The sequence below is a fragment of the Hyperoodon ampullatus genome, assembly GCF_949752795.1.
Source record: "Hyperoodon ampullatus genome assembly, chromosome: 16".
Taxonomy (NCBI): Eukaryota; Metazoa; Chordata; class Mammalia; order Artiodactyla; family Ziphiidae; genus Hyperoodon; species Hyperoodon ampullatus.
In genome coordinates, this window is record NC_136929.1 from 9,593,627 (window position 1) to 9,619,185 (window position 25,559).

At 38.2% G+C, this 25,559-nt stretch overlaps 1 protein-coding gene across 2 annotated transcripts in view; it reads left to right on the forward strand.

Moving 5' to 3' along the window:
• Positions 1-25,559, forward strand: part of FGF14 (fibroblast growth factor 14) — a gene marked incomplete at both ends in the record, with an annotated part of 579,759 nt that overhangs the window by 298,163 nt on the left and 256,037 nt on the right. The window lies entirely within an intron of this gene.

Genomic DNA, 25,559 nt, shown 5'->3' on the forward strand with positions numbered 1-25,559 from the left:
GTTATAAAAAATTATCAAGAAGACGAAGGAAAAGTACAACAAATAGTAAACAGAGGGAGACCAGTAGAAAGTTAAAATAAGGCAAGTAACAGACCAGATAGATTACTGTCATTAACTTAAAACTGAATACCCCCCGAAGACAGCTGGAGTGCCAGATGATCAACCCCAAACCTCTCTGAAACACATTTTACTATGATTTCTGTGGATAATGGAAAATTTGCTTTGGTTGTTTTCTCTTTGCTTGTCTACAAAGACACTATTTTTAAACTTCCCCTACAACCTTGATCCAGCGCTCTATCCCCCTGTTGTTTTGCCACCTACTGTCTACACAGGAGAGCTTCCAAGGGCAGGAAATAACTCTTGGGTTTGATTTCTTTTTCTCCTCCTGTGATGTTTACCTATGGTTTAGAGAGGAGGTAGGCTAACAGGTTTGGTGGTGTAAGCTCTTAATGTTGTAAGTTACTTGATCACACTGGCTTTTTCCCCAGGCTTTTGCGTAGAAAAGTTTTATTGATCATCATCTTTTTTTCTCCCCAGTAACGTTGCAGTCCTTAGAGAACCAGTTACCAACTGCAGTAAACATGTGTATGTGGTTTGACTTCATGGCATTATGCATGAAGACAGGAGGCGAAAATAGGTCTTTCTATGGTAGCCCACAGAGGAAAAATTAAATCTTGTTTAAAACATCATGTTTTATTTAAATTGATATCTCACAGTTGTCTCATAGGCCATGAAAACTCATTGGTACAGTTCAATTTCTTTGTCAAAATACTGATCTTAAAGTGTAAAATGGAAACATTTTCTATGTAATAGCTCAAATGTAGGGATTGGGGTTTGAGAGAATACGGTCTCAAGACAGTTTTTCAGCGGGCAGTGAAAGCATGTCATTGCATCATATTCATCGCCATTAGCAATGCTTCTAAATCATTTGCATGATATGAAATAACCAAAAATGGTAGTTCTCTGGGAGGCAAATTCTTGTTCTGATTTATCAGTATCCAGCTGGGTGGGCATATGCAAGTTACTTCATTATCTTTCACTGCAACTCAGAGTCGTGTTTATAAAATGAGAGAATTGAACCAGATGATTTCAGATGGCCTTTTCAGCATGAAAATGTGATGATCCCATGACTTGAAATAAATCCAAGCTTCACATACGTATTGCTTACTTTGTGGGAACTTCTGTTGGAGACTTCAGGAAACATGGGACTTCAACGTAGACCAAGGTTTGCTCTGGAGGCATAGTTTCAATGGGTGAAGTGGGGGACAAGAGCTTTTGCTGGGAAACAGTAGGAGATATGGTGAGTGGATAAGTTAATGTCAGACGGTGGAGAACTTTGAGTATATATATATATATATTTTTTTTTTCTGCAAGCCATGGGGGACCCATGCAAGTTTTAAGATGTGTATTTCATGATGCAAGCATGAACCTAGGGATGGTGTGGGTGGGGAGGAATAAAGTCTGAGCATGGGGCCTGGAGTTTCCTGCAATAGTCTGGGTACGAAGTGATAAACATTTGGGCTAAGAGGCGACAGGTATTCTGCAGATTCAAGAGAGATTTTATTGGAAGAGTAACTAGGATTCTATAATAATTAGGCCATAATTAGAGAAAGACACTTGGGACTTAGGACTCATAAGAATAAAGGGAGAAATGTGTGTGGAAGAGGAATATTTCCTTCTTGAAACTAGAAACACTGAATGTGTCATCTGGAAAGTCCGAAGCAAATTGGAGGGGATAAGCATTGTGCTATTTATTTGGCTCCATAAGCGTTTTTGATGGGAGTTTGTAAACATGAACTTCAAAGAGTGAAATATATTTGATGGTAAAAAACTCAGGCCTGTCAGTGTCTTTTCTGCTCACTGGCTTTGGTAGAATAGCGCTGTTACTGAGAAGGTAATCTCACTGGTTCTTCTATTTTGGAGTGCCTAATTGGTTTCCAGTTGAAAATTAAGAACTTGATGCAAATTAGATGTCAGAAAAAGTAATAACTTTTAAAGAGGTTCTCAAATCATAAGCTACAGTAACAATGATAAAGAATTGGGGCAAATGGTAAGGTACTTATTACGCATCGAACTAAGCTTAATTTTTTAAAAATAGAAATTACTATTATGAATTAGTTTCCCATTTAAAATTCTGGGCATTCTACCATGATAATTAGTATGGATTCATAATACATTAATGATCCCCTGCTTAAAATCAGGGTGTATTTTAAGCCAAATTTTATTATTAATGTATTACTTAAGTGTACTCTTGGGCACTGACATTCTTAACTAGTTACATCTGAAATATGCTTAAATAGAGCCAAGAGCTACATTCCTCTACTCAAAATCTATATCATGAAAATGACTTTTAATATGTTGAAAACAGAATTGCCTGAATACTCTTTTATTAGGTTAGATAACCATAGATAATGATTGAAAAATGATCGATAGTCATTAAGTTACTTGATGATTTGGTAAATCCCTGGTCAAATAACAGTGGCCTTTTTATTGTATGTATTTAATTTTTTCCAAGCGTGTGTTATTTATTGCTCTTTCATGTATTTTAAAATAAGCAATGCTATCTTTCTGATACTTCTGGACTACATTTTCAAAATGGTAGAGACACTAATTTGGGAGAAGTGTTTTGAAGGGGTGTTTTAAACTATACTGTTACGTATCTGGAAACTCCCGAGCTTTGCTGTTGATTGAAGTTAAGTTTTGAGCAAAGGAGCCAGGGTACTGGGCTCCATTTGACCTTGATTCCTAGTGACAGAGCGTAGATCTCTTATCAGATCACATATGAATGATTTACCTTGAGCCACAAGTTAGACATTATAAACTTCTGCAGTGATTATATATATCCCTAAAGAAAGGGGTATTTCTGTGCTGGAAACTTCTACAAGTCCAATCTCCTTTCTCCTTCATATGACGTCCATCCATCCAGACCTAATAGATCTGGAATCCGAGCTGAAACTGATTAATTATTTCAATAATAATGATATTTAGTTAAACAGTGTATAAACTTTTGGAATTGTTTCTCATGAAAACATTTTAGTTTTGAAAAGAGAGTGACATTATAATATCACTTATCTGATATATATGATAGAAATTAGCATTCAGTTTGCTTTTTATGTTCTATAGCTTGTTAAAAGAAATAATTGTACATATTTGAATTGTGTGCTATATACATGCCTTGATTTTTAAGGCTACCTTTTATTTTCATTTTGTTTTTTCCCATAAATGTAACATATATTTAGATTAAGTTTTACATATACTGTTTTGGTTTTTGAAATTCACATAATAGAGGCAGTAGATTTTTCTTCTTTTGAGCTGTTTAAAACTGATTTGAAGAGGGTCCTCAATTTGTATTAAACATGATACAAGAAAATGCAACATAAATGAACATTTTCTGACATCAAAATTCAAGTGTTCATTTGTCATGTTCTTGGACTTAACCAAAGCAATACATCTCCTCTGAAATTTTAAGAAACACATAAACCACTTCTAAGTCCATGCATGAAACATATTGTCTTCAGATCTCTGAAAGGAAGGGTGGAAGCCAGTATCTCTCTAGGCCACTATCAGCAGAGGCTTACTTTGCACTTTGTGTCTCAAAAGTACAAACAATAATTTTTTCAACTATGTTGGTGATCAGCTCAGTATACTTTCAAGTAGGAACTCATCTGAAGCCAATCATCTCTGTCTTTAGATATCTCAAATTAAAGATGCCTTATCTGCATGACTTCAGTTTTCATTCTGACCTCTGATAAGATGTAGTGATTTTTCATGAGCAAATCATGTCCTAGTTTTACACTTGGTGGTACCTTAGTAATTTTTTGAGGCCCATCTCAAATGTCATTTCTCCCCTAAAACCATCATTCACTCAAATACTATGATTCTTCAACATCCTTCTGCTAATCTGGGCAGCTGGGTAAATTAAATGTCTTTGATGAAATAGTTAACTTTAGAAAAGAGGAATGACTTGTTGAAGAAGAATGATTTCCATTTTGAACATACATTTTTTGTTTAAGCTTTGTCCACATCAACAAGTGAAGATGTTTAATAAGTAGTTAAATATATTTGGGTGTGTCATCAGTACACAGATGACATTTGAAGCTATGGATTTGAAAAAGGCCATCTAGCCCATATAGTGAGATAGTAGGACACCAAGGAAGGACCCGTAGGCTATACTACATTTAAAGTGTTGTTGGAGATAATAAAAGGCCAGATTAAAATATTTGTACTAATAAAAATAAGATAAAAATCTGATTATACTGATAGTATATGCTCCTTCTAGAAAATACGAGAAGTACAGAAAAGCATAAAGAATAAAAATAAAATCACCAATAGCTTCGTGAACTAGAGATGATCACCATTAATTGTATTTGCTTTTATTTTTAAAATTTTACTTGAAAAAGAAACTTGTAATTACAGCAACTATAGTTTTCTAACCTTTTTCTTTTTACTTAAATGATAAAGTCTAAAAATTATTGAAAAACATTATTTCTAATGGCTGTGTCTTCCTTTTGGAATCAGGACTTTTTGCTGATGTTTCTTGCTCATTTCTTTTTTCTTATTAATTTAAAGTGATAAAAACATTTTGTAAGGAATAGATAATCTCTATCAAAATATTGTGAGGCATTAACTTCGTAACACTGCTTAGAATGTTTGTCAGGATTTATTTCTCTGTATTTAACTGATTTCATGCTCCCTACTAGTCCTTGATAACTTGATTTCTTCATTCTTCTTTTACTATCTTGCTTCATTTTCTATTATTCTGGCATAGATCATCAATATCTGGACGAGTCAGATGTTAAGTTAACAAATTAACAAAGAGATATCAGGTTGCCAAGGGCATTGTGAGGAAAACAAGACAACTGATGTGATAAGGAATCTGGGAAATTCCCTTAGGTTGTTGGTCCAGAAGGCCAAGCTGCAACCTGGGGTCCGAATATCAAATGAGTCTGGCCTCAGGAATCTCTGTACCTCCTATAGAGAGAACGGGAATGCACGTGCTCCCAGGGGAAGCAGCTAGGAGTGAGGCAGGAACCTAGGAAGCAGGGGCCAGACACTGAGCCCCATAAGCAGGCCCACCCCCCCCAGCTGTGGGACCCAGGCAGGAGGGAAAATGGAGACCCCTATGCCATAGGTCTAAAGAGCTAACCTTATAGATCAAAATCACTGGACTGTGTTGACTGGACTGGACTACATTCTATCTCTTCTGCCTAGACAAATATGCGTTCACAAAGGCAAGATTTTAAAATACCCATCAAACGATAAGATTTGGATGACTAAATGTTAGCAAATGATTCAAGATGACTGATTTTTCTTTATTACTGCTTATTTTTGGATGTTCTGTAAATGGGTCAGTGATCGTGTATTCATAAGAAGAAAAACACTCATAATTTATAGAAACAATTATATCATTGCTCCTTAGATTTTATTTTTCTTGCTTTCATTTTAGCAAAATCACGAATTAAGCTTCAATAAATAACAGTCCATAACATATTTTATTGACTGCAATGATCTAAAGGATTAAAAAATAAAATGTAACTGTGTTCGAAGTGTACAAAAATTAAATGCGTCACCAAAAATTCAAGTCAAGGCAAATCAGAAAAGTTGAAAAATGTTTAAATATATTTTCAAAAATAGTTGTTTTTCTAAAATATTCAAAAAAATTAAAAACATAAAAAAATAAAATTATGTATTATACTAAAAGGGAAATAATAATTATAAAACATGTATGTCAAAATTATTTATTTTAAAATTTCAATTATGTTTTATATAAATATAAAATTATGTTCATTTTAGTTTTTATATGTCTATATTATATTTTATAAATGTCATGCATTGCTGGTATTCAGTGTTGAACAGTTGTGAGGGTAGAGTTAGGATCACACTTCATGCATTTTATATCTAGACCAACTTATATTTAAATTTAAGACAAAAATGAATGTTTTAATATTACAGAATGTTTCTTGACTGCCATGCACCACTGTTGAATACAATGTGATAAATTGTGAGTACCTTTGGAACCACAAACAAGAACATGAAGAAAAGTAAGAAAATGGACACTTAGCATTTTGGGGAAATAATATTTTATTACATAGGTGTCTACCACATCCGTATTGTTTTAGAGGAAGGATTTGACAGGATAATTACTATACCTAATTATATCTAAAGCACTCAAATCCTCTCTGGCTCCCAAAGAAATGTCAATTTTTGATGCTGGTGACACAACCTATGGACCTTTGTATCACTTGGACAAAAAGTAGCCTTTGTTTTGAGAACAAAGGTGAACAGACGTTGAGAAGTGTTTCTTTGGGCCGGAGTGTGGGTGGTCACAAGAGTAGATGCTCAGGGTTACAGGCTGTGTGAGGGGCTGGCAAATTTTTCTGTAAAGTGCCAAATATTTTTGGCTTTCCGAGCCATACAATTTGTAACAGATAGCCAGCAAAAGGAGCTTTAGACAACTGATAAATGAACGGGCGTGGCTGTGTTCCAATAAAGCTTTATTGACAAAATCAGGCAGGCTGGATCTGGCCGTTGAACTGTGGTCTGATGCCCACGCCCTCCCCCCCACGAAGTGCCATCACTGAACTCCAGATCCAAGTGACAGAGGCACCCGTGTGTTCGTTAATAAATGAATCATGGGTGTGTTTTTGATCTGCTGAATGGTAGGGCCCAGGGCAGAGGCCCACTTCCTAGTTCTAAGGGAAGCTCTTGAGTAGGACAGGGTAAGGAGTTTAGAGTTTATTCTCAGTGGAATAAAGAGCAAGTTGCACATGTTCCACAGGAATACGTTGTAATGTTATTTATGTTTCAAAAAGATCCCCTTGACTGCTGTTTGGAGAATGAATGAAGTACTGTGAAAACACAGAAAGAAAAAAAGAGATTAGTCCTTCCAGGGGAAATCAATAAATGCTTTACAGAGCAGATGACGTTTGATCTGGGTCGCAAAGGGCGTCTTGGATTTTGCCAGACGTTGAGGCAGGGAGAGGCAAGTCAGGCAGAGGGAAAAAATGTGTGCGAAAACAAAGACTCCAAAAGGACTCAGCATATATTGGAGATGATGCAAAAAATCCAAGTGAGTAGAAAAACACGTGTGAGACAGGAGCTAGGCTGAAAAACTAGGTTGGATCCTTGTGTGCTGCAAATGGGTCATTGAACTGTGAGAAACAAATGTGGAACTGGCCAAGTCTTAAGTGGGTAAGGTCAGGTTTTATTTTTAGGTAGAAAATTGGGACTGTAGTGTGGATATTGGACTGGAGTAGAGGGAAACTGTCACCTGCTTGTGCAGTAATCCAAGTAGAAGGTGAAGAGAACCAAAAATGAAGGCTGGACCTTGGGGACAGACAGGGAAGCTAGTTTCAGAAGATACTTTGGAAGTAACACTGATGGGATTTGGGGATTGGTTTTATGGTGGGGATAAGTTAAAAGGAGGGATGACTCTGATAATGACCTAGGGAATGTAGAAGGAGGGCCACCTCGATTTGTGGTGAGAGGAGGAGTGGACGAGGAGGGGAGAAACAGAGTGACTTATGGTTTGGACACAGAAGTTGAACCGGGTTGGGACATTCAGGTGCAGAGTCTAGCAGGATGCTGAAGGCGAGGGACGTAGAAGTATTGGGGAATCAGTAGAGAGCAGGAGATTAATGAAACGGACACTTTCTAATCCTGGAAGTAATTCTGCAGCGCAGTATGCTTTGTCCATTATTTTACAGGGGAAATGGCCAAGCAGAGGTGTATGAACATCTCCCTCACATTACCAAATGGCTTGTGTTTAGTTACGTATACATGTATAGTCTCTAATTGATGTCCATTATAAAAGGGGTGCTAAAACACCAGGAAAGAAAATCTCGAAATACTGATATTTTAATTTATTTTTGCAAGGAAATTATTAGTATATCTCCTACCAGAAAAGTATGGTCAGAAGTTTCAGCCTTGGGCTTCCCTGGTGGTGCAATGGTTGAGAGTCCGCCTGCCGATGCAGGGGACACGGGTTCGTGCCCCGGTCCGGGAAGATCCCACATGCCGCGGAGCGGCTGGGCCCGTGAGCCATGGCCACTGAGCCTGTGCATCCGGAGCCTGTGCTCCGCAATGGAAGAGGCCATACAGTGAGAGGCCCGCGTACTGCAAAAAAGTTTCAGCCTTTTAATATCATGGTTAACTTTTATTTCTCAAAATGTAATCTTACTCCTTAAGCTTCATTTTAAAAAAAGAACTCAGTAGTGTCTTGCATAAGTGACAACAGATTGGTTTTTCCTTCTTTACATTTAGTCTATTCTGTCTTTCCTTGTTCCTAAGGATGGTGTGAAAACCATGAGGAAATGTCCATAACTGTGGAGACATACATATCCGCCATTAGATAAATGTTGCCCACATGCCAGCTGTCTAAAGGAATTTGAGCACTGACAGCTTCATTCATTCACGTAAAACTTGTTGAGTGAGTTCTATCTGCCAGTACTGTGTTAAGTGTTGAGCCTCTATTCTCATGCAACTGGCAATCTAGTAAAAACAAAGGAGATGACCTATAAAGAAAGTAGAACCAAAATTCTATTTACTTTTGTATGTAATGATATAATCACTGAATACGTCAGTGATTCAGGGGAGAATCTGTAAAGTGGCATAACTAAGATCAGGATTCCCAAGTATAATTTTTTAAAATGGATCCTTTCAGTCTCTTTCCCTGTAATATACTCTGACTGTTGCCTATAAGGAAAACTGGTAGAAAGAGTATAAACTTTTGAGTCAGATATATGAATCCGCTTCCAAATCCCAGCTCTGCAAATTAGGAGTTCTAGGCCATTTGTATGTGTCGCTTAACTTCTCTGAAGTTTTTTCTCTGAGAGATGAATATCTGCCCCTGGGTTTTTATGAGGATTAAATGATGTAACACTTATAAAGCATTGATCAAGTATCTGACACTTAGAAGTGCTAGAATAAGTATTGGTTCATGGTGGGGAAACTTCACTAAGCACTGCAGGGTCTTTATGGGTCTCCGTTAAACTTAGTTCAACCTAATACATTTATTGTGTTTTGAATTGATGACCTTATTTTCTACACTTATTTGCCTGGGGTGGCAGGCAGTTTCTTCTTATGTGCCAAGTGAGATTGCCTGGTTTAGGAGTGTTTTCAGGCAATCTCTTTCTCAGAGGGAAAGAATGGTGCCTGCTTGGGCAAGGGATAGAAAAATGGAGGATTTTATATCTCTGATTTGGCAGTTAATCTTGGACAATCTGTGACATTTGTTATAGAATAATTTTTCTTTTAGTGGATGTATGTTTTTATTACCTCAATTAAGTTATAAACTGTTAACAAATGAAGACTCTGTCCTATTTGCATAATCTAGTACACAATCAGTATCTAACAAGAATTTGTTGATTAATTTCTTCTATTGGTGTGAGGTAGAATGTGTTAAGACAACATAAAATTCATAATCCCTTACCTCAAAGGAAGGAAGATATATTTCAAAATTAAGATTTAAAAAAATTTTAGATGTCTATCATATTGTATCTATATAATATCGTGTACTATTGTATATATAGTGTATCACGTACTGTCTATAACCACTGGGCTCGGGGCAGCACCTCAGCACTTTAATATATCTACAGGAGACTATGACTGTTTATAACAAGTGGGATAAATAAGAGCTGCAAAGACCAACATATCTGTTCGGGTCAGGTTTCGCCACCAAATGTGTTCAAATGAACTTTTGGTTTTCAAATATTTTAGGGTTTTGATGGTAGATATGGGATTGTGAAACTTCTGGAAAGATATAGGATGATCCTGACAGGTACGATTCTGGTGTTTACTTATGTATATACCACATCCACTTTCTGAAATTCAATGTCTTGAAAGCTATTTTTTGTTTGCTTTTTGTTGTATAAAATCAAGCAGAGGTTAAGATTTCTAATATGAGACCGGAGTTTTTCCATCCAAATAGTTTAACAGAAAGTAAAAAAGCAAGCATCAAAATGCTAGACTTTCTTGAAAGTATTGTCAATCAGAATAAGAGTTACTTGAAAATACTTAATTTCACAGGTTGCTGGATGAAACTGTCATCATCTAAAATATCACTGTGGAGACACTAGGTGTCTTTATTTGCTACTAACTAAATTTGGTTTTAAATAATCATCCACTTTTAAGAGGACCAGGTATCTATTGATAAAAGATTTGAACCAGGTTTTGATTTGAAAATTTTCGAATTACTCTGAAATGAACCTTTAAGAGAAGCATTTAGTATAATATATTTTGGAAAAGATATCATAATGATATGTTGGTTACAAATTAATTCATTTTCATTTAATTTCCCAATCAGTGTATAATGCTTTAACTCTTAAAATGAAGAATAGCTATAGATGCATTTATCAACTAATTTAATTTCCCAATCCCCATGATCAGTCAGAACATCAATTTATTTCTAAGATGGGTATGGGTATATTGATGGCTTTCAGTTACTGGATGTCTATACTGAGCTAGGTGTAGCTACACTTTCTGCAAGTTCTACAGTGATCTGTAAAAGTCAGTGGTTATGGTGATAGAGGATGTGAGGACAATGACGTGTGGTTCCAAAGCTACATGGTTTTCTTTCTTTGCTTATGAGAATTTCCCTCAACTCCCAAGGTAGTTTGATGTATAAGATCTAGAAAGCCTTTAATTTTATGAGTTTATTAATCTATTGACTTATACTGGCTCCTGAAGCAGGAGGAAGTACAGGTATTTGACAGGCGTTTCTTGTTTATTTTCATCTTAAAATGTTTGAATCATCCACACTTGGCCTTGAAAGGAAATAAACTCCCTTAGACTTTGCCTTTGTATTTCCATTTGTTTTTAAAGCTTTTAAAACTGGAAAACAGAACACCAAGTTCCAGGAGCATGTTGCTGAGATAACCTCGATGTATTTAGCTTGCTAGGAGAGCTGATGTAACAAAGTACCACAAACTGGGGGCCTTCAACAACAGAAATCTATTGTCTCCCAGTTCCGGAGGTTGGAAGTTCAAGATCAGTGTGTCAGCTGGGCTGATTCCTTCTGAGTCCACAAGGGAGAATCTGTCCAATGCCTCTACCCCAGCTTCTGGTGGTTTGTGTCAACCTTCAGTTTTCCTTGACTTACAGATGCCTCTCCCCATCTCTCACTTCATGTTCACGAGGTGTTCTTCCTACATGTGTATCTGTATTCAAATTTCTACTTTCTGTAAGGACATTGGCGTCTGATGTCTGAGGAGGGGCCCACCCTCCTCTAATATGACTTCATCTTAAGTAATTACATCTACAACAACCCAATTTCCAACTAAGGTCACGTTCTGCAGTATTGTGGGTTAGGACCACAACATATGAATCTTGGGGGGACACAATTCAAACCATAACACCCAGGCAGGCAAACAATGGATATTTATGATGATTTGGAATTTAAAAAAATTATTCACATCTTCTGTTTGGAACCTAGCAAATTATTAGAAGGCTCAAAATTATTAAACCCATCCAAAAGAGAAAGAAGGGTTCACGGTGACAGTGAAGTTTTGTGAAAATCTGTTCCATCTGGGTGCTCTGTCCTGGAATAATGATTTTAGAGTCAATAAGAAATTGGATTCTCTGATTCATTTAGATGGAGAAAGAGCACATTTATTGATTCATGCCGCTCAAGTATGTGGAGGTAAAGGAAAGGGCATCAGATTGTGCAAGCCAAAGTTTGTGCCTTTTATTATAAATTATATATGGCCTGGGAGGGTTTTCTGGCATGTTTGAGACTAATATCATCTCAAATTTGTATGGATTGCATTTTTCTTCTACAATTTTCCTTTCATGTAGTTGACTGGGGTTCCTTTGACTATCGATAAGTTGTTTTCTCAGGAGACACAGATTTTCGTTTTTTATTTTGTACCATAATTTTTTTTTTAATTTTTGCCTTTTCTTTGAATCCAACATCTTTCTCCTCCATTATCAGCTAAAAGACAGCAATGTCAAAGACTGCTGTTTTAGGACAGGAAGGTTTTCAGATTTAAATAATTAATGTGACGTTATCTGAAGAATTAGATTTGGAATCCAGAGTAATGAATAAGAAAAACCTGCTTTTCCTCCAGAGCCGGTAAAGCAAAGGCCAATTAATATTACAAATGTGCCTTAGTGTAGACAACCTCAGTTCTGAAGTTGGACTTGAGCTCTGGCTACCACGGGTTTCCAATGGCCAAGGCCACTCATCCCTGGCAGCCTCTTCTTATTGGATTAGTTGCCAAATAACATGGGCAGCAGCCCCTTCTCACCCGGATGCTCATCACACAGTGTTCCCTGGCTGCCCCCTACCTGCTTTAAGGTAGGGTCCAGGCAGGACAAGTCAGGAAAAGCATGTTCTGAATTTGGAATCAGAAGACTTGCAGAGGAGTTCAGTGTGACAATAGGAAAGTCACCGAACCTCTAAGCTTTAAATGATTCAACTCTAACACGGAGATTATAATCTATCTCAGAGTGATGGTGTGAGTGTAAAACCTGGGAAACCACATGGAAGATACAACAAAACAATGGTAGTTACCACACACTAATCTACAGAGTATCCAGTACTCTGCTAATTGTTTTGCACACATCCATTATCCCATTAGAATTTTCACAGCAGCTACACAGTGTACATATTTATTATTACCTTCCTTTGTCAGAAGAGAAAAATAAGATGGAATATTTTTCCTAAGATAATAACAGCTTGTAAGTGGCAAAGCTAGAGTGTGACATAAGAGCTTCACTTTTTCCCACTCTTCTGCACCATTAAACAGCTTGTGCTGGACCATTCTGCAGAAAAAAAGAAAAAAAATCTGATTATATCAGCCTAGAGTACATCATTTCATGGACTAGAAACTCTCTTAATCTCTTTTGTGTAAACTTTCGTTAAAAAGAAAAACTTCGTTATCAGTTGCTGCTTCTTTTAATAGCCAAGATGATAAACCAAGCTTAAGAAAGTCTCACTACAAAGGAATGTGCACCGGACCAACTAAAGAGATCCATTCTCTTTTTGTAAATAAAAATATGTTTTGCTGACAAAAATACACATAAAGATGCAGATGTTTAAAATATTTCAACTCTTAGCCTATGTTTAATAGGCTAATGATTTTTTAAAAAATAAGTATCTCTAAATATCTCTCAAGAGATGAAATGATTAGCATAAGAATCTTTCAGGCTTGCATTATTATCTGAAGTATTCCTAAAGCAAACCAAAAATTTGAAATGACAAGATACATGCCTCTGTGTGTGTGCATGTGTGTATGTGAAAGGGGGTTATGAACTGGTTAATTTTGTTTAATAAAGCAAAAATAATCTTTGGATGATATTTTATGATAGGTACATGTATTTTATTACTAAAATTTCTCACTTAAATGTCATTCTCATTTAGGCTACACACAAGAAGAATATATAATATTTACTTGCTTTGATATGTGGGTTTTGCATTCTAAATATAGCTCTTTAATTCATATCCAGAGTTGCATGTGTCTGGCTCTTTGAATGCTAAAAAGTAACACACTCTAAATAGTTTTATGTTAAAGCGTAACACTAACCGAACACCTCACGAAAAGCTACATCTGATGGTTTTGTGGCCCAATTAATACATTTTTTTCAAATGAAATATGACAGTGGTGGCCATGGAGAGACCTGAACTAGTGGGGTAGTAGCAACGTTTATTCTGAACTAATTTATGGATGTGGAAATCATACTTTCAGTCTAGAAAATCCATACACTTACATTTTCTTTCTTAATCCTCACCTTCTGATGGTAAAAAAGAAATTAAGGCTTTCTATCTATTGACACAGTGTTGTGCTTTTCCACGATTATCTGAAGATGAGATAAAATAATTTTAATAAACCTTTTCAAGACATTCTACCTTCTATTGGATATCAAAAAAGCACTTGTAATTTGTTAATTGCGCCATTTGAGGGAGGGCTAGGGAAAGCAATATGGTAGTTTAACACAACAGTGAGCTGAACTGTCTAATAAAACTTGGTGACTAAGACTCCAAACGTAAGTAAGCCTGAGCATCTGTGCTCACTTGTCATCTTTGCTGCATTATCATACTCCTGCTGTTTGTGCTTCTTCGTAGTTAATTCATGGTGCTGTAAAATAATAATAACTTGTAAGAGCTGTTATACTAGTGTTCTTTATATTAATAAAACTCAAAAATATTTCCTGGAACTATGCATTGATTTTTCCCAGCCACTATGGATGGGCAAATTTATTTGTTTGCGGGTACATCTAAACATCATCCATTCTGTGTTTATAATTATTTTTTATCAAAGTATCTTTTTGCACATTAATAATCTTATTCTGAATATCTTTCTGGAAATCCGCTAGAGACTAGAGAGAAGCTTTGGAAGAAGGAGTTAGGAGTTGGGTAACTGGACAGCCAGGGTGTCTAGATTGGGGTAAGGGTAAAAGGCACCTCTTTGCTTCTTGCGAGTGGAGTGGGGTTTAGAGAGGTGACATCAACAGATGAACAGAGACCCTTGATGGGAAGGGACAAGACTGTGGTGACTTGGTGATGACTTGGTGATCAATCTTGTGAGGACACATTGGAGAGGAACCTGGGTGTTCATCGTCTTGCCCTGCTTGCCCTCAATATGATTTTCAAACTCTGGACACTGCTGCACGAATGACCCTCTTCATGCTGTCGTAGCCTCCACGTAGCCGCCAGGCAGGCCAGCCTAGAGCTCAAGGAGCAGAGTTTTACAGGCCACATTCAAATGCTTGAGTCACACAGTTTATTTGCTCAATTTAAGACATGCAACCAGAATCAAGGGGAAGGAGAGGTACACATCGCACTCCTCTAAATGGCATCAGGGATCAGAATGAGAACTTTCCAGACACACAAACTTTGCAGTTGTTCCTTTCAGGAGGTCCCTACGAACAGGACAACATGTTCTACATCCCATCCCCCTGCCCCTGCATGCTCCTTTCCATTCTTTTCTAGATTGTTAAGAAATTTTCATGGTAGACATCACAGCTCTGCATAGAAATCCACATCAGAAAACTGAGTTGTGCTGATGGCTTCTGTGTATCTCAACCAAGTCCTCCTATCTCAGTCTTTTGTGCCCCTCTGCATATTTTCATCACCCTTTACGGAATTCTAAAATCTTAATGTTTATGGAAGAGATCAAGCATTCCCGTTTCCGGCATCCTGTGAGAACTGAAACGTCTGTGTGACAGCCTCTCTTTCATCTGTACAGCAGTTTTCCCTTAATCATTCCTAAAGGATGTCTATTTAGCTGTCGTTGTGACATCCTCAGTCTACCTGTATGCTCACTCAGGGTCTTGATTGGAAGCATCTGAGATGCTTCTTGGACCTTCATCTTCCAGCGTCCATTGTAACTACTTGGACTGAGCATCAGAACTATCAGATGAGCAAAAGCCAACAGATAACCTCAGACTCTGAGGTCAACTTAACTGACACGGATGTGGAAAGTTTACAGTGAGGTTACAGCCACATACTTTGGGCACTGTTGCTGTTCTCTGCTTGTGCAAGCATGATGACAAGAAGACATCCCTGTTTGGAGGCCATGGTGGGGAGTCAGAGCACATCAGTGACATTTCTCCAGTAGATGTGGACTACTTTGCTTGACATATTTCATCAGTATTTTCATTAAACCTTAAGTGGTCTGCATTTTTCTGGTCAGATAATGTGTCTGGGATTTAGTATGGGGTTTGAGAGAGGTGTAGGGTCTAACAGTGTATTTCTTCCCTCTTCTTGGATGGTGGCGAGTCATCTGAGGTCCAATCTCCCCCTAAAAGTGCCTGTGCAACCATGACGTAGCCTTGAGGGATCGTGGGTTTGGAAATGATTAATGTCATAGTCCATTTTAGGGCAGCTCTTTCCAAACTGAGTTTAACTCAATGCTTCAGAGAATCCCCGTGTGACTGGAAAGTGACACAAAATTTGGTGCATATGCTTTTTTTTTTTTTTTTTTTTTTTAAAGAAGAGGAGTATTTGCTTTCATTCCTTTCTCAGCAGACTCTATGATCTGGAAAACAATTACCACTGGATGATGAAGGTGTCGCCCAGGTTTTCATGGTCTATTATAAATTTATTGACACATTTCCTTCTTCCTCAAAATAGAGCATTCATCTAATTTACTTACCAAAGGCAGCTTTCATAGTTTTGATCTCTTTTTGCAGTTGGGGGGAGCAGCACACAGAGGGGAATCTTCTCTTGGGTAATTAGCAGTTAGAGAAGAGTCAGTCGGTCAGGAAGAGAAGGCTACCTGTGAAAGTGGAGAATCCAGTTAGAAAGTGCCTGCAGTTGCAGCGCCTGTGGAGCCACAAGCAATATTATCAGTGGGCCGTCCTGATCCCAGCCCCAGGAGACACTCAGAGGGGGAAGTACAGTTGCTCTGCAGGTCCCCCCTGTACAAATGGGTTTCAAGATCAATTAACACAGCTGGCCAGAGCCATTTGGCCTTGAATTTAGACTTTACCATCCTGATGTTATTTCTGTGCAGCCCACTCATAGCATTCCAGGGTCAAAGCTTAATAGAACTTGAAACTGTAAACCTGGAGATCCTTCTGATTGCCACTTGTACAAGTACAATGCAGCAGCAGCGACCATAGCCTAGCAGCTGGGTTACATCCGGAAACTGCAGTGACATCGCCAAAACATGTCAGTTAAGCTGTCCTTAGCGTCTGAGATAATCTGAAATGAGACCCGAAAAGGTGAAATAGATGCTTAAGGTTAACCACTCAAACAGGAGAACAGGAAGAGAAGCCAGGTTTCTGAGTTCCTCATTCAGTGTCACGTTTCTCATGTGGGCCATTCTTGGTCGGTCTTCACTTGTATCCTGCTGTGTTTTCTTTTCTGGCCTTATTGGAAAAGCATCTCAAACTGCATGTGTCAAACTGCCTTCCCTCTCTTTTTAATTTCTCCCCCAACCCTGCTTTTAGAGTTCTAAGACCTTCATCTTCACTCCACAGTCTTATTACTTTAGGGGAAAAAATGCCCCACTTTCAACACACTATGAAGTATTTGCCCTTTTAAAAAGAAACCTGTTGTTCAGAATTTTAGGCTTGGCATTTAGCAAAGCGCCTAATATGATGGAATAAAGTAGAATACACAATGTCTACTTTATGTCAGACACTTTGCTAAATGAATAAGTGAAACGTGTCGCTTGAATGTTATTCAACAACTGTGATTTGATGCAGCCAGGCACAGAGGGAAGAATACGTAATCTAAGTGGTTAGAGTGACTCAAACACAATAATCCTTGCAGGAAAGGCCTGAAAACAACAGAGAGCACTGAGATCTCAGGTTCACCTTCAGCACATCACTCTCCTTATCTGGATTGCATTTTTATTTTATAAAAGAAGTAAATATCAACCGTATTGTCCCACAAGGCCGTTGTTAGGATCACATATATATGAATGAACTTCATAAGAACAATATAAGTAGAAAGCATTTATTATTTCTTCTTATCAACACAAAGCTATTTGCTAGAATGCAAAGGTAGATACAACTCAGTCTGTCTCATACAGGAGATCGTGTTTTTCTCCTCTTCCTTTCCTCTGTCTGGTAAACTCATATTCTTTAGACCAGTGATTCTCCTCTGGGGGAACATTTAGTGAAAATGTCTGAAGACATTTTGGGTTGTCACACTGTGGGTTTGCTACTGACATCTACTGGGTAGAGGTGAGGGATGACAATAAACATTCTACAATATACAAGACAGCCCCCTGCGACCAACAGTTATCCAGTCCAAAATGTCAATCATGCTGAGAATGAGATGCCTGCTTTTGAATAAAATTTTATCAAGTGTCTCTTAAGCCACAGGAAATATTAGTTCTCTGCTTTTGATATTCTCCTGAGAATATACAAAACATGTATCAGCAAGCATATCACTAATATTATGAGTTAATCTCCCCATTTGACTGAGTTCTGTGAGGGCAGAGAGGTATATATATATATACTTTTTCATATACTTTTCCATTATGGTTTACTACAGGATATTGAATATAGTTCCCTGTGCTCTACAGAAGGACCTTGTTGTTTATCTATTTTATATATAATAGTTTGTATCCACTAATCCCAAACTTCTAATTTATCCCTCCCCCCACTTTCCTTTTTGGTGACCATAAGTCTGTTCTCTATGTCTGTGAGTCTGTTTCTGTTTCGTAAATAAGTTCTTTTGTATCATATTTTATATTCCACATATAAGTGATATCGTGGTGTTTGTCTTTCTCTGTTTGACTTACTTCACTTAGTATGATAATCTTTAGGTCTATCTATGTTGCTGCCAGCGGCATTATTTCATTCTTTTTTATGGCTGAGTAATAGTCCATTGTATATATATACCACATCTTCTTTATCCATTCATCTGTCAATAGACATTTAGGTTGCTTCCATGTCTTGGGTGTTGTGAATAATGCTGCTATGAACACTGGGGTGCAGGTACCTTTTAGAAATAGAGTTTTCTCTGGATATATGCCCAGGAGTGGGATTGCGGGATCATATGGTAACTCTATTTCTAGTTTTTTAAGGAACCTTCATACTGCTTTCCATAGTGGCTACACCAGTTTCCATTCACATCAACAGTATAGGAGGGTTCCTTTTTCTCCACATGAAAGGTTTTTTTAAAACTGTTTTTGTTTATCATGATACTTCATACATTCCGGACATAGTATTCGTTCATGTATTTGTTCATTCATTTCAGACCCTTTTTTAAGCATCACTGTATGTCAGGCCCTCTTCTGGATTCTGGGGATATATATCTGGATAGACAGGACAAAAATCCTTGTCCTGTTGGAATCTATTCTAGTAGGTGTAGACTACTTATTAAGAAATGTGCCAGAGTTAGTAATAAGTGTGAGAATAGACAAGGTCACAAAGAAACAATGATGTTGACTTTCTAAATTCGCTGAGTTAGACTGCAGTTAACTAAGGAGTGAGAGAGACACGAGAAAGTTGGGCTAATTCGCTGGCAATGAGATGAGTTAGCACACGTTTCCTAGTTCAGTGGTTTACTAAATACTACCATACTTTCCCTTGCATTCCATGTTTGCTGTCCTGCAGACGTGAGCTACCTCATCATCATCCTTTACTCCACACATGGGCCCCGACCGTGCACTGGTAGTGTGTGAACCAGAACTCCTATGTGAAAATTAATTCTGTGTTTTAGAAAAATATTTTATGCAAAAGGGAATGACTAATGAAGAGAAGTTTTCGTTTCTTGGGTACGTTCATTTTTATCATAAATTTTGTTGTATCGGATATCAAGGTAAGTTTCCCTAGTTGAGCTCTGTCTGGTCTCTCAGGGCGCAAAGATGTGTACCCTCCAGTGATAAGGCTTCAGAAGAAATGGGAAGGAAATAGGAGGCTTTCATTGTGTATGCCGATGAAAGGTTAGAAAATCATGCAGGAAGCCAGAGTCTGAAGGAACTTTCTCTTAGTTTACTAAGAGGAGGAGCTACTTACCTCTAAATCCAAGATAAAGGAGGTTATAACAACTAGGATAGTCACTGACCTTCAATCTTTTTTTTTATTAATTAATTAATTTATTTTTGCTGTGTTGGGTCTTCGTTTCTGTGTGAGGGCTTTCTCTAGTTGTGGCAAGCAGGGGCCACTCTTCATCGCGGTGCGAGGGCCTCTCACTATCGCGGCCTCTCTTGTTGCGGAGCACAGGCTCCAGAAGTGCAGGCTCAGTAGTTGTGGCTCATGGGCCTAGTTGCTCTGTGGCATGTGGGATCTTCCCAGACCAGGGCTCGAACCCGTGTCTCCTGCATTAGCAGGCAGATTCTCAAGCACTGAGCCACCAGGGAAGCCCTGACCTTCAATCTTAAGGCAGAGCCAGCTAACTCACAGCCCTTGTGAAATTAATCAGAGTGTAAATGAATAAAATGAAGAGCCAGTGAATCTCACAGAAACAGTAGACAGGAGCTATGATTTTCTCAGGTACATCTGGATTGATCACCCAGAAAGAAGATGAAGTAACCAAAATGCATTTTCTAGCTTTTCATTGATATGCCTCCATCAAAACTTATGAATTTTCAGGGAATTTGGGTCACAACTTAAGGAAACTTTTCAGTGGCCCAGGCATGGCTCTTCCAGGGAAGGTTAAACAGAATCGTTTCCATTTATAGAAGAGGTAGAAAGGCTTGGTAACCTCAGATTCCCTATGGTTTCTGCCTTTATGCTTAAAAACTCAGTGCTGACACGCAGCCAAGCGGTGGCACTATGTCTAAATTGCAGGAGCAACTTCCAAAGCAACTTCTAATGTCACAGGGATAAGATAGTAGAGAGTCCATGATGGTTCTGGGTTCCTCCTGGGAGGAGAATAGGAGGAAGGGTCTAGAAGAGGGAGGCCTCTCACTACTGTACCCACTGAGCCCACAGACACAGAGCTCCCTGCCTATGGGCCGGAACTCTGGGGTTGGGGACCCACAATCTGTTTTAACAAAACCTCCAGGTGACCTCTGATGTTCTCTCAAGTTCACGGATCACTGATATACACTAACGCTGGCCAAAGAAGATGTTAGTCCTGAAAGTGTGAATAAATTAATGAAGTAATAGGTGTCACCCTTGGTGATCGCTGACTCAGTAGGGCTGCCTTAAGGGCTGGAAATTAGCATCCTCACATCTCCCAGGAGATGCTACTTCTGCTGGCCTGGCGATCACTCTTTGAGAAGGATAACTATTTAGTCTATCCTTGTTTGTTTGGTTTTTTTTTTAACGTTGTAAATACCAGGGTGAAAAAGTTTAAATGAACATAAAAGAGTTCAGATGAAGATTCCATGTAAAATACATTATATTGATGGAAAGAGAAATGACTTGTAAATTTAAAGCAATGTTTATAAAGACATTATAATCAGACTTCTGCTAATGTAATATTTTGAAAAAATCACTTTATTTCTTAAGAGTAAGTGTTAATAAATTAGAATAAATATACATTTCACTTAATCATTTGGAGATATAGTATTAAAATTTCATGCTGGATTAAAATATGTTGCCTTTGCTATATAAATGACATAAGAAGGCCTATCTTTCAGTCACTTCCATTCAAGGGTACAAAACTAGTGTACATACCAAATAGAGTCAACTAAATATTAATAGGATAAAGAATAAATCAAATTAAGAAGAAATCACTTGTATGCTGGGAACACACCAAGTCCCTACTCAGTAAATTTGTTGAACACAAGTTATTCATGATGAATGAAATGAAAATTTATGGTTCACATTGTAATAATCAGGAACTTAAAACATCCAGGAAATTAGAGTTAGGAAAAATGGCTAATATAACTGTTCTCAACTGCCCACTGGCGACTGCCCTTCATAGGGATTTTTCCAGTTTTTTGCATGACCTAGGAGCAGTGCTTCAGCCAATGTGCTGTACTTTTGTATGTGTAATTATAGTGTCGAGCAACTTAGTGGTTCATTGAAATGGCTGTGCTTACTAAAACATATAATCTTAAACAAACTGTTACCCTAAGTAAGATTATTTATTTTCCATTTTGGAATAAAAGAATTTAGGAAACATTTAATGGTGGTTGGCCTAAGCCCATTGGTATTTGGCTTTAGAATGAATTTATGGACGTACAGTTCAACACGGGTATTTCTGAACTTGAATATTACAGTATTTTTTGCAAAATAATGAAGGTGTACTGTGGATCCCCAGCCTAAAAGTTTTTAATTGGCTTCTCAGTCATCTTTCTAGAGTCTTTCTAGCTTCCATACCCCACTCTTCTTAGACCAGTGCAGAAAATCAGTTTTACTCATATTTCTGCATCATTCGTACTATCTTTTTTTACTGCTTTGTTGCTTGTTCATACTGCAGGTATAACATGGAGGAACAGCAAATGTTTGGTATAAAAGAAGAGATCTTTATCCTGGTTAGGGAGTTACTTGCTCTTCAGTGGATGAACAGGAGTGTGCATCAAACACTGAGGACATGAATGCATCACTAAACTCAACTCGTTGGATATTGGTTTGTCATGTGGTTGATGTGCAATGGATTTTCTTTCATTTTTATTTCTTTAGTTAGTTTTATGTAGCCATTTTGGAACAAGTCTTTATTCTAAATCAATTTACCAACTTTTGACAAGCAGAGAATCTGGCATGCACTAGGCACTTCTCCCGTGTTAGAAGTGGTAGTTGTCTTTGTCTGACTTACTTCGCTTAGTATGATGATCTCTAGGTCCATCCACGTTGCTGCAAATTACATTATTTCATTCTTTTTATGGATGAGTAATATGATATCACTTATACATGGAATCTAAAAAAAGTGATACAAATGAAGTTATTTACAAAACAGAAATAAACTCTCTGGAATGGAAAACAAACTTATGGTCACCACAGGGGAAAGGGGGAGGGAAAAAATAAATTAGGAGCTTGGGATCGAGATACACACGACTGCATATAAAATAGATAAACAACAAGGACCTACTCTACAGCACAGGGAACTATGTCCAATATCTTCTAATTACCTATAATGGAAAACAACCTGAAAAAGAATATATATATATCATATATATACAAAATATATGTATATAAAACTGAATCACTTTGCCATACACCTGAAACATTGTAAATCAACTATACTTCAATTAAAAGAAAGAAAAAAATACACACTTTCAAAACAAAAAGTTGTAGACATTACAATGATCTTTCCTCCATTCCATTACTTTTTCCTATTTCTTGATGAATGCTCTCTCTTCACCTTCTCCCTTTTTAAATTTCAGGATAGATTTCTTTAGGAAGTTACAGTTTTGAACATTTGGGGATGAGGTTTTAAAGCATTTTACTCCTTTAACAAATAATGCTTAACTAAATATCTCATCTATTATGACTAAAAGCAAAGATATCCATGTCCTAATCCCTGGAACCTGCGGACCTGTGCATGTGTTACCTCCCATGGCAAAAGGGACTTTGCAGAGGTAATTAAGTGAAGGGCTTGGATATAGAGAGATTATCCTGGATTATCCAGGTGGCCCAGTCTAATCGCATGGGTCTTTACAAGTGGATAACCTTCCCTGCCTGTGGTCAGAGGGGGAAGTGTGACTTTGGAAGAAGGGCACGGAGAGATGTGATGTTTCTGATTTTGAAGATGGAGGAAGAAGGCAGGAGACAAAGCATGCGGGCGGCCACGAGAGGCGGGAAGGGCAATGAACAGACTCTTCTCGAGCCTTCGGACAGCAATGTAGGCACAGCACTGCCTACATCAAGATTTTAGCCCAGTGAGACCTGCGGCAGACTTCAGACTTATAGAGCTGTGAGATAATAAATTCGTGTCGCTTTAAGCCACTAAGTTTGTGGCAATTTGTTACAGCAAAAACAGGAACTTAGTGCAATAGAGTAAGACTGTGAGATATACTTTAATAATGAAAACTAGTAAAGAGTTACAGAGTCTTTGTTTTGATCCACAATAATAATTAATCACCAATAAACTCTTGAGCCCAACACGTGGTTTTTCCCAAACACTTCCTGGCCAGCAGGGTCACCCACCTGGGTGCAGAGTATGTAGAATTCAGACAGTAGACTCTTCTGGAAACTTGCTCTTCTGTGTATTTCGCTGTGGTCTCTTTCAGATTTTATGATTGGTAAGAGGGCAAGATGTCTCCTTTTCTTCCTCAGTCTCATCTTTGCAAGATTATGAAAATATAAAAGCAAACATTAGCATTTTTTTCTTTTTCCAAATTAATATTCTTCATTGCTCTCAACTGTCTTTGTGACCTAGAATTCTGCATTTCTCATAAACTAAATATAGAAGTCCATAACTTTTGAGGTGGACCATTTCTAAAGTCTTCATGGAATTTGTTACAATATTGCTTCTGTTTTCTGTTTTGGTTTTTTGGCTGCGAGGCATGTGGGATCTTAGCCCCCTGACCAGGGATTGAACTCACACCCCCTGCATTGAAAGGTGAAGTCTTCACTACGGGACCGCCAGGGAAGTCCCAGAAGTCCATAACTTTGATCCTAGGTGCAATGTGTTTTTATACTTGTTTTTGCTCAGTATGGAATCACGAGAACCTAGTTTTCTTCTCTTTTACTTCCCTCTCTTTGATCCAGTCTTTTAATTTCTTATTCTTTCCTTATCTCTCTAGGAATTTGTGATAAATTGCATACGTTATAATACAGCATCGGACAGTTCCACTAGTAGCATTGTAAGCTGTTGTTTTCAAAGCTTCTGCTTCTCACCCGATCAGCCTAGCCTGAACCTGAGTGGCTTCCCTTCCTCTGTCTTCAGGGGGGCTCTCAAGTAGTTAGAGGTAAACGGTGTGCCTCCTTTTGGTTACAGGGTCACAGTTCTGGGACATACCAGTAGCTTGGCATCTGATCATCATAAGGGCAGGAGGAGTATCATGCTTACCACATTCCTAGGGACATCTGTGAAATGGGTGTGCAGACTGGCTGTCACATCCCTGTTTCCCAAGAACTCATACCACGTTCTTACCTTTTCTTAGAGCTCTCTGACTTTCCCCCCAGTCATTTTGGTGTTGAGACAGGTCATTTAATGGAAATATCTTTGAAAAGCATTGGCACTATACTTTGCCCAGTGGTTCTGAAACTAGTGAGTATCAGAATCACCTGAAGAGCTTGTTGAAACACATTTCTTGTGTCTGTAATGTCTAGAATAGTCTCTCTCCCTCTATTTGCCTACCTCTCACACCCCGGCCCCGGTTACAGCCTGGCAGCTGTTCCTCTTCTGCCCCTGTTAAAAATTAATCTTTCTGCTCTCAATTTATAACATACAAGGTGTTTCCTCTGAATTTGATCTTCTCTCCCCCAGGCCATTCTTTCTGATTCATCTTCCCTTTCTGTGCTCTGATTTTTGCTTCCTCTATCTTTGTCTTGAGTGTCTCTTCCTAGAAATACAGACACAGAACTAGAGAGCTAGAAGGAGCACTGGTGACTCTCAGGTCAGATGGTGCAAATGCCCACGTGTAGAGCAACTGCCTTTACACCCAAGGCACAGATGGGGAGTGGACTGTTCATCCTCTGACTCAACAGAAAGATCTTGGAGGGAAAGAACCTAAATAATTAAAAAGTGCTAAACAATGTTAAGATGTTAAGAAAGAATGTTAGCTTCTTTCTCTGTGAGATCGAGAGGGGCTAAAAATAGCTCTGGCAGTGAGAAATTAAAGTCATCAAGGCAAAGCATGGGAAAATGTTAGGTAAAGATTTAGGGGCCGCGATTTGATTTACTGACCGTCCTGGGTCAGCCAGGGGGCCTGGTACAGTGACCCTAAGACCACTGGCTGTAAAATCATTAGCCTGTGGGGTAGCAGAGCCCAAGACTAGTCTAGTACAGAACTAAACAGGTCATTGCTGATGATTGTTAGAAAGTATTTCAGGACAGGAGAGATGGGGCAGGGATGAGAGACTCTTCCTGGAAGTTTCACATTTAAATAAAGCGACCTGGTTTCTTTGAACCTATCTTCATCCAGATGCATTGTAGCAAAAGAGAAATATATATGTAAAAAATCACAGAAAGGAAGACATACATTCACCTCCACCTTCTCTTCCTGTGTCCAGATCAGAATTCACTGTCAAATCTCCTTAGAACCTTAATTCTGACATGGATTTTTCTGACAGTCTCATTTATTGGGACATAGGGCTCTTTG